We start from the raw sequence: 9221 nt of genomic DNA, 5'->3' as shown, positions 1-9221 counted from the left end.
TATTAGGCCTAGTAGGTCGAGTGATCAAACAATTGGTTGGTTGGTTGATTAGAGAACAACTAAATTAAACTAAGTGATAACAAATAATGCAATTAAGAGTAAGTAAGAGAGAGATCTTGGGGTTTAGAGATCACCACCAAGCAATGCATTTCTATATCATTGACAAGTGATTAATGAGGGCAAATGGTGTGTTGCAATATTTGTGTGTGTGTGTGTTTGGTTGATTCAACAAGTAAGGATGAGTAGTTAAGCATGTATTGTCTAAACATCATGTGAAAGGCACAATATATCTAAGCAATTAAGCATATATAGTCTAAACAACATGTGAAAGGCATAATAGATCAAAACAAGTCATTAATCCTTTCATTAAGCTTACAATCCAAATACAACACAAGGTTAGAGATATATGCTACTTGCATTCAAAAGCTTGGATCATCAAACAACAAGCATAGATTGTCCTCCCATTTAACACTACACTACAACTACACTACATCTACACTACTAGCATGAAAATAAACTAGGGGAGAAGCACAATCCATCAAGGAATAAGTATGAACCATCAAGAAAATCACAAGAGCATTCCTTTAAAAATGACCAGAACGGAATTCCAAGAGTCCATGACTCGACGAAATGTGAAAATGAATCCTATACGGGGATCTAGGCTCCAGACGAGGTATTTTTGCAATAACTGTTGTTAATTGCACAATGGCCCCTACAAAAAGGGTTAACTGCGAAACTGCCCCAGAATGAAAATATCTTCCAAAAGATATTTTCTTAGATACCCCTGAAATAAAATATTTTCAAAAGATATTTATGAAAAACACCCCAAGAAATGAAAAAGATTCTGAAGAATTGTGCATCCATGCCCCTATGGACACCGGGAGCAACCAGAGTACTTTCTTGCAAAAGTAAAGATACGTATTTCGAGGAAACCACTCAAGATGAAGGCACGTGAAGTCAAAAACAAACTTGGAGCATGAGAAGTGAGGTTGTGCCAATAATGTGACAGATGGGGAAAAGACAGAATAGGGAAAAGGACGAAACAGGGAAAAGGATGAAAGGCGTCTAGTGTCCGAAAAGTGAAAATGCGAAAATGACTCGGTCCTCAAAGGAAGTTGTCAATTCACATGAAAAAGTCTCATAAACCAATTCTGAGCACTCGAGATGACACTAAGCGACACGAAACAGAGCTCAGAAAAGAAAATTAAACAAAAAAAATTCATTCGTAAAATTTCAGGAAAAATGAAAGGGAGGCAAATGACCGGGTCATTACAATTTTGATCCACTATCAAGGCAGAAAATAAACAATTTATCCATGAGCTTCTTCCTCAAATAACAAATTAATCACATATACAAATACACACATTTGTCATCAACTTGCATTACCCACAGTGACGGACTTAGGAATTGTATGAGGGGGTAACTTTGAATAACAATAACGTATGGTGAGGTATCATTAGAATTGAGCGGAGGCATATTTAAAAAATTTACAAAAAAATAGAGACATTTTAAAGATTTTTACAAAATCTATAGGTAAATTTGTAAATAAAAAGAATGGACCCTTCATAGGCCCGTGCCTGATTACACGTATAAAACAGAACAAACATAAGATTATATAAGCTACTTAGAGTTTTATCACGATACTTGTTCATCTATTTATATTAATCAGGATAAATTGTAAGAAATCTTTCTCGACTTTCACTTTTATTGCATATATATGTCCTTTAAAGAAGCATAAAAAATAAAATAAAATAAAAATAAAAAAATTTAAGGTTCATCTAACATTAATATATGTGAAGCTTTAACTTTTGAATTGGACATGAAGTGTAGAATAAAGATAACATGAAGTGGATGACAATAAATTAATAGTGCTTTTCTGTATATATTACCAACTTCATACACATGAATATACATTACATCTATTTTATGCTGTCTTCCACACTCTCTTGACATTTATGGTTTTTTAATCATGAAATGATTGATTACTTTTATATCTTTTATGTAAATAAATATAATGTTTTTCTCATGTTTGCGGGGCAAAATTTATAAGATTCGTTCATTTCATGATTCTCAATTTTTCGATTTTGTTATCTTATCCAAAAGTATACCATCTATATCATATTCATGTTTCGTAACATAAAAGATAAGATTAGAGCTGACTAGCAGTTCAGTTACATGAAAGTGATGATGTTCTTATATTTCAATTTCAGGGCTTAGAGCCTATTGTGAGTGGTGCAATGAAGAATGGAGATGCATTGATGGATTTGGAAAAGGAATGGATCAACGAAGTACGAATTCCAGGATCAAGGGACATAGCTTCTGCGCATTTCTAACGCCATTGGATCGTTCTAATTTGCATGTCCACATTTTTGTGATGTTTTACATGCTTTTGAAGGAGTAAATATGATATGGATTTACATTTGTTTTATGGGTCTTTCGTTTTGATAACTGATTAATTACAATGACAAAATTGTGGGTGGTGAAAATTTTGACTTAGAATTGCAGTGTCTTCGACAAGAGTGATATACCTAATAGTAAAACGCTCTCATAAAATGAATATAGACATTCATCAATTGATTACTAATCCTAAAAATCAGATCAAATGATAGAGGTTCTAGTCCCTAATCTAGATAGAGAGAATGTGGATCATATAGCTTTTGGTATACATCACTATTGTTATAAATAATATGGATGTAGTTAGGTATTAGAATCACCTAATAGCAGAAGTTTTAAGGTTGGATTGCAAACTCAATAACTTAATCTATTTAATTAAAAGACGATTATTCAATCCATTATAATTGGTATTAGTGTCAACTACCGTCCTTGATCCTGGGGAGGCATGGTGGCACATCGGGTATTGTAAATGGGATCCCAACAAGGGGAGGGGAGATTTCAGACTTCTCTACTTTTTCTATCAACACATCACCAAGATGACAGAGAAGAACTTTCAAATAGCGTAACTATCACAATTTCATATACATACTTAGGGATGACAATAGGGCAGAAATCTCATTCCTCATTCCCGTTTAAATTTTCACCCCCATAACCACCTCAAAACCCATCGGATTTTACAAACCAACTTCCATCCCCTGTCTCCATTTACACAATCTCCCAAAACCACCCCAAATAGTGGAAATTTTTGTCATCCCTCTCACTTAAAACATGAAACAAAATGAGGGATATGATTTCCTCCCGTGCATATATATACTTAACATATTTTAATAATATATCATAGTATACAAGGATAATTTAATGAATTTATAATATATTTGTAGCGAGCCAATAAAACTCCCAAATTCGCCCCAAAATTGCAAGATTTTTCAAAGCAGCCCTCAATCCCATCCCCATTTACATAATTGGTCTCCAAAACCTCTCCAAACACATAATTGGTTCTCCAAAACCGCCCCAAACAGGGCAGGCCCAAAAGAGATAATCTGCTGTTGTTTGAATGCTCATGCTACATCATGATACTGAATGCTTAAAGTCAGACCCTATACATACGGTCATGCAAAACAAACAGCACAAGCAGAATCTCTTTTTCAGTTAAAAAGGAGTCTCTCCATCACATTATCTTATTGACAGCATTCCATATAAATTTGACAAAACCTGTTACAGGCATGATAATGCCAAGTCTAGCAAACACTGCTAAGACCAAGACAGACAAAAATGTAAACTCACTGCCACAATTAACCACTTTCTTCCTCAAACCTGTGGTTTTCTTTGCTTTTCACCTGGGACGAATTGTAACAGACAATGAAAAATGAAAATATGGATTATTATGCTTTCCAGGCAAAAAAAAAAAAAAAAAAAAAAAAGGTTCCATCACCTTTAGAATCATATAACAAATAATACAGCATCCTGCAATCATAATAAGAGGTTCGTGAACCCGTATAACAAATGGTGAATTGTAACGTGTCCTTAAATCAAAACTGTAACAAATAGACAACAAAAAATTGAAGTAAAAGAATGATGAGTTTCTTGCTAAGGCACTGGAGAGTAGGACTTGGTTGCAGAATACATGAACAAACTAGACTCCAACAAGATGTCAGCAGTAAACCCCATGCCTTCTAATTCACTCAAAATTGTAAAATGAAGGAATGGAGCTTGAAGAACAGTCAGTTTTCAGACAGTTGGAGATGTTCAATCCGCCTCCATCCAGCTCTGACCAGTTATCCATATATATCATTTCCATCCAAGGAAGATATTGGTTTGCTCCTTTTGTCAAGATCAATATTACTAAGCTGCTGCAGGCAAACACAAAAAAATTCAACATCAGTATCTGGGAGCTAACCCCCTACCGTTCCTACTGCAATTGATCTGAGGAGGTCAAAAGTTTCTTGTTATTTCTCAAATCACTAAGCTTCAAATCTAAAATTCCTTTTTCCACAAAAATGATAATTAAAACGAAAAAAGATTCACGACTCTAAACAATTTCGAAATAAGTAATTGACATCACAGGCAAATTGTTCAATGATAACCAGACAGTGGTTCCCAGATTCTAATGATACTTGCCAAAAAACTTTATTTTACAAGCATATACTTGCATCCCATCCCACTCCAATTTTTTAACCCCAAGGTTTCAACCCAATGAGTGATTTTGATGATGTATGTGAGAATTAAACAATTTTTTTACTTATCAAAAAAAAAAAAAATGTGAGAATTAAACAATTTATTGAGTGTGATATTATAGATTATTTATGAAAATCAAGTAGTCAAAGCTCATGTGGACCTATGGATCATCATGATGATGGAATTCGAAGGTCAAGATCATGGGGGGTAGTATATGCTTGGTGAGAGTTAGACATGTTGTAATTAATTCATGTTGCAAGTCTAGAACTCCAATATGATCCTAGGACCAAATGGACTAATTATATATATATATATATATATATATATATATATATATATATATATTTCATGTCATGGTCCCTAGAATGATTTGACTTGACCCTTGGACTTAAGATGATTTATACCATAAGGGCCAAATGGTCAATGAACATGGTGACAGTCACTTTGGACTGTTGGAAGTTTAAATTTAAACTTATAAGTGACTTAGATGTCTTCATGGTTTGAATAAAACGTCTTTATGGCCTAGATAGAAATGAACTTAAATGGAAAGAAGTCCCAGAAGGGGATTTTTTTGGTAAAAATAGCGGCAGTTACGCACCACATTCTCGTTCTCATTAGAAAGTGAATCACCATCATCCACAAACATGGCCAGCAACAAACCAAGATCATCGTCATCTAGCAGAGGTCAAGGCACCTCTTCAGAAGGCACAGCATTAGATGGACCAGCTTCAGACAAAGAGGCGCTGTTCTGATCATCAGGCAGCACTAAAGCTTCTGGGGACAAATCATCTTCCTCGTCATCACTCCAATCTTCCTCGTTAAATGGTGCTCCATATTGTGCACCATTATTTGGACCTGAGCCACTCTTCTAAAATATTTTACAGATAACAAATGCATCCTGCAACACAGAGCCCAAGAACGTGAATTGAAATTGATAAAGAACTCTTTCCACATCAACGAGTTTACAAAGGCAAATGCATTACATGATAACCATCAATTCATGAGAATAAATGGAGAGAACTTCCAGTAACAAGCTAGAAAAGACAAGTGTTACATGGTGATCGAAGTACACACCAAAATCATTTCATGATTAAAGCCCTAAAATTTCGATTGAACATAGTGCCTCTAATGAGGAGCATACCATTATGGTCATTACTTAGGTTCCAAGGAAGACAAAAAATGAGAAAGCAAACTACCTTACCATTATATATAACCTGGTTCACTCTCCAAATAATTCCAAATTAAGTTTTAACAGAGTGTCAATTATAAGGTATAATTGAAGAATTCCTTCAAAACACAGATGCCGAGAAGGGGAGCAATACCAATATCCTCTACTAATAAATCCCAAATTCAGTGACAACAGATTCCCAAGATCTGTAGAAATCGATTTTACTTCAATTGATCTCAGAATTAGCACATTGGGCAGCAACTCCAAAAGCTAGAGTCATTAAATGCAACAAAAGACAATAAACCATCTTCTTCAATACGCAATTGAGAAAGAAATAATTAAATAACAAAGTAAAACCAACATTTTAAAATTGCTAGAGCCTTATTTTTGGATTGTTTGGTATTCATTGGGTTATGCCTCAGTCTTCAAGAGATGTGATTGATATTTGAAGGGGCAAAAGGGTGGGGGCTCATGCTCAGGACTGTTGGAAGATGACTCCCCATTCTGTTTGGTGGAGTATTTGGAAAGAGCGTAACAACAGATCTTTTGAGGGGGAGGAAGCCCCCACTGGGACGCTGAAATTTTCTATTATTAGTTCCCTTTTTTGTTGGGAAATGGGAAGAAATTGTATATCTCTAGACAAGATAGTTGACTTTTTGGGTTCTTTGGATCCGTAGGACACTATGTTTGGCTTTCTTGTATTTTTCTTTGGTTTTTTGTTTATTCTTGGGACTTTCTAATACATTTTATTTATCAAAAAAAAAAAAAATGTGGTGGATTTTCAAACATGTAAGACACAAACACAAACACTTGTGCATACAGTATAGTAGCAAGTGTACAACTTAAGACAAAATATAAATAGAACAAGCTTTAAACATAGACGTAACAAATGGACAGAGACATTAATAATCTGAAAACAAATACTTCACAGACAGAAAGAATCTGAAAACAAATACTTCAGAATTGAAAACAAAGGGTGAACAACATTACCTGAACAACTCCTGCTTCAGCCAAATCCTTATCGTCAATCCTATACTCATGGATAACCCAATCAGATCTTTCTCCTTTTGGTGCACGACCTACATGAAAAACCAAAGTTTTCACTGTTCCGACTGCTTATTTGTTGTAAAGAACAGTCCTATCCTTTCCCATGGCTTTCCAATACCCGTTTTCAGTTGAGCGACATGCTCTGGAACCAGTTGCATATTTTCTCTCTCGCGGACAAAAGAAATACCATTCACGATCTTTACTTGGCAAGTAAGATTTATCTAAGGGAGGAAACACCAAGCATCAGGTAAGAACCACATAAAGGAAAGGAAATGTAAATACAATATGGTAGCTTATGAGAACCAGATAAAGGAAACAAAATTCATTTCATGCACCAAGATGGTAGCTTTGCAGTAAAACCTAATGAAAAGAAAGTAAATTTAAAGTGGTATTAAATTGGCTAAGAAGTAATAATACCTGGGAGATCCCATGGAGGGAACTTGTAAATGTTGACCTCTGAAATGACTTCAAATCTAAACTTTCTTCCCAATACCTTCCTCTTGAGGTAGAACATAACCAACTCAACGAAAACCGGGAGAGAGGGACAATTGCTCCATATAGTATGCCACACCCCACAATCTAATAATTTTTTTAATCCCAAATAGATGAAACCCTTTGCAATGCACTTCAAAAAAAGACTTTAAGAAACGCTTGTAAATGCCACAAACACCTGCCAACCCTTTTAATTCCCTTCAAGTCCAATGCCGAAACAAGATCTTCTGTGTACACCACAACCGACCCCGGTTCATGAAACAAAAACCACAGCGAAGAAGAAAGCACTGATGCTTCTTGTAGAGATCAAAAGACATTTGGCGGGCAAGACAAATCCTATTAATACATTTAGCGCAACACAAAAACAAATGAAGTTCCACAAAGAAGGTCACAAGACAAAACACAGATAAACAATCAGCAACACCTTCATATCTAAATACTACCACAATAAAAATCTCAAAATGGGTAGCATAAAACCATAACATTTTAAAAAAACAAATCGACAAAGATATCATAGATAAAAAGCCCTAGAAACAACAAACAAGATCAAAAGGCAACGTAAATCGATAGACAATTAATTGTCCTCATTCTCAAATTCCCATTCTTTCAAAATCCCATTCCAAATCTAATTCCAAAATCCCCCATTCCAATCAGAATCACCAAACAATAGCAGAAAACCCTAGAAACAAAATATGCCGGGCTGTGTGTACCACAATAAAAATCTCAATTAAATTGTTCCACCCAAAAAGAAAAGAAAAGAAAAGAAAAGCAATTGAGATTAAAGTAATATAAATCTTACCGGGAGAGGGCGGCGATGCTAGAGAGAGAAGGCGGCGACGCTAGAGAGAGAGGAGGGCGGCAACTGCTAAATAACCCGCGAGTAGGAAATTGAAAAAAGAGAACAGAGAAGTTGCTTAGGGTGTAATATGTCTATATGGCCCCACATCATTGCCGGTCAATATCTTTTCCAAAAATTAAAATACTACGCAATAAGACAGCCACTTCAGAAACCTTGTTCACATCTAGAGTACTTGGGTACTACTATACGAGGGTTATCTTTTTATTTTTATTTTTTGCAAATATAAAGGTTGTCTATTCTATTGTAAGATGAGGACGGTCTTAGGTATCTGGGAATTGACGAGTTTTGGACGGGACAATATTAAAAAGGAAAAAGTGTTTGGTATGGCTTTTGTTTTTACTATTTGTGTTTTTCTCGGATATTTTAATTATAAATATTTGATAGAAAATATATTTGGTGAATAGTGTGGTCAAAAATTAAAATATTAATTTAGTATTTTTATATGTTTTCACAGTAATGAATACAATTTTGTCTTTATTAGAAATGCATTAAGGTGTGTTTGGTTATTTTATAGTTTTCGGGCTGCAAGGTCCCGTGTAGGCCCAGTGCTGGATTTTCGTGATGGAAAATTTTCAAAACTTCATTACATTTTCATTATTATTTTATTTGGTGTATTTATATATGAAATTATATGGCTAATATTCGATATCTTATTTATGATTAACTAAGGCCCCATTAGGTAACTATTTATGTTTATAATTTATTGTTTATATAAGCAAATTTTGAATAAAAACATGTAACGTTTATGTTTATTGGTTTTTATTTTTATTTTATTTTATTTTATTTTTGCATGAGGAAAACATAGAGTTAATAAGTAAACACAAAATTATTCTTTTGGTGGGTCTTCATAATGGCTATCTTGAAATATTACTTAAACAACGAGTACCTTCCGAATTTTATTTATTTATTTATTATTTTTTTTTCTCATTAAAGTAGCAATTAGTGTTAATTTTTTATAAACAATTTATGATTAACAAACATATTTTTCTGTTTATTATTTTAAAAATAAGATAAATATTTTTACGTTATCAAACAAAGTATCTGTTTGTCGATAAACAAAATTTACACATAAACACTCATTATGTT

The 9221-nt window shown here is 34.2% G+C and overlaps 1 pseudogene; it reads right to left on the bottom strand.

Annotated features, from left to right (window-relative positions):
* Positions 1-3839: 3839 nt before the first annotated feature.
* LOC132267330 (NAC domain-containing protein 82-like) lies at positions 3840-7424 on the bottom strand (annotated as a pseudogene).
* Positions 7425-9221: the final 1797 nt, after the last annotated feature.

The sequence above is a fragment of the Cornus florida genome, unplaced genomic scaffold (assembly GCF_030987335.1).
Source record: "Cornus florida cultivar Cherokee Brave unplaced genomic scaffold, ASM3098733v1 CherokeeBrave_3.0.0_Hap2_Chr07, whole genome shotgun sequence".
NCBI classification, from domain to species: Eukaryota; Viridiplantae; Streptophyta; class Magnoliopsida; order Cornales; family Cornaceae; genus Cornus; species Cornus florida.
Note: the sequence above shows the minus strand (reverse complement) of the source record. Positions and strands in the feature narration are given on the sequence as shown.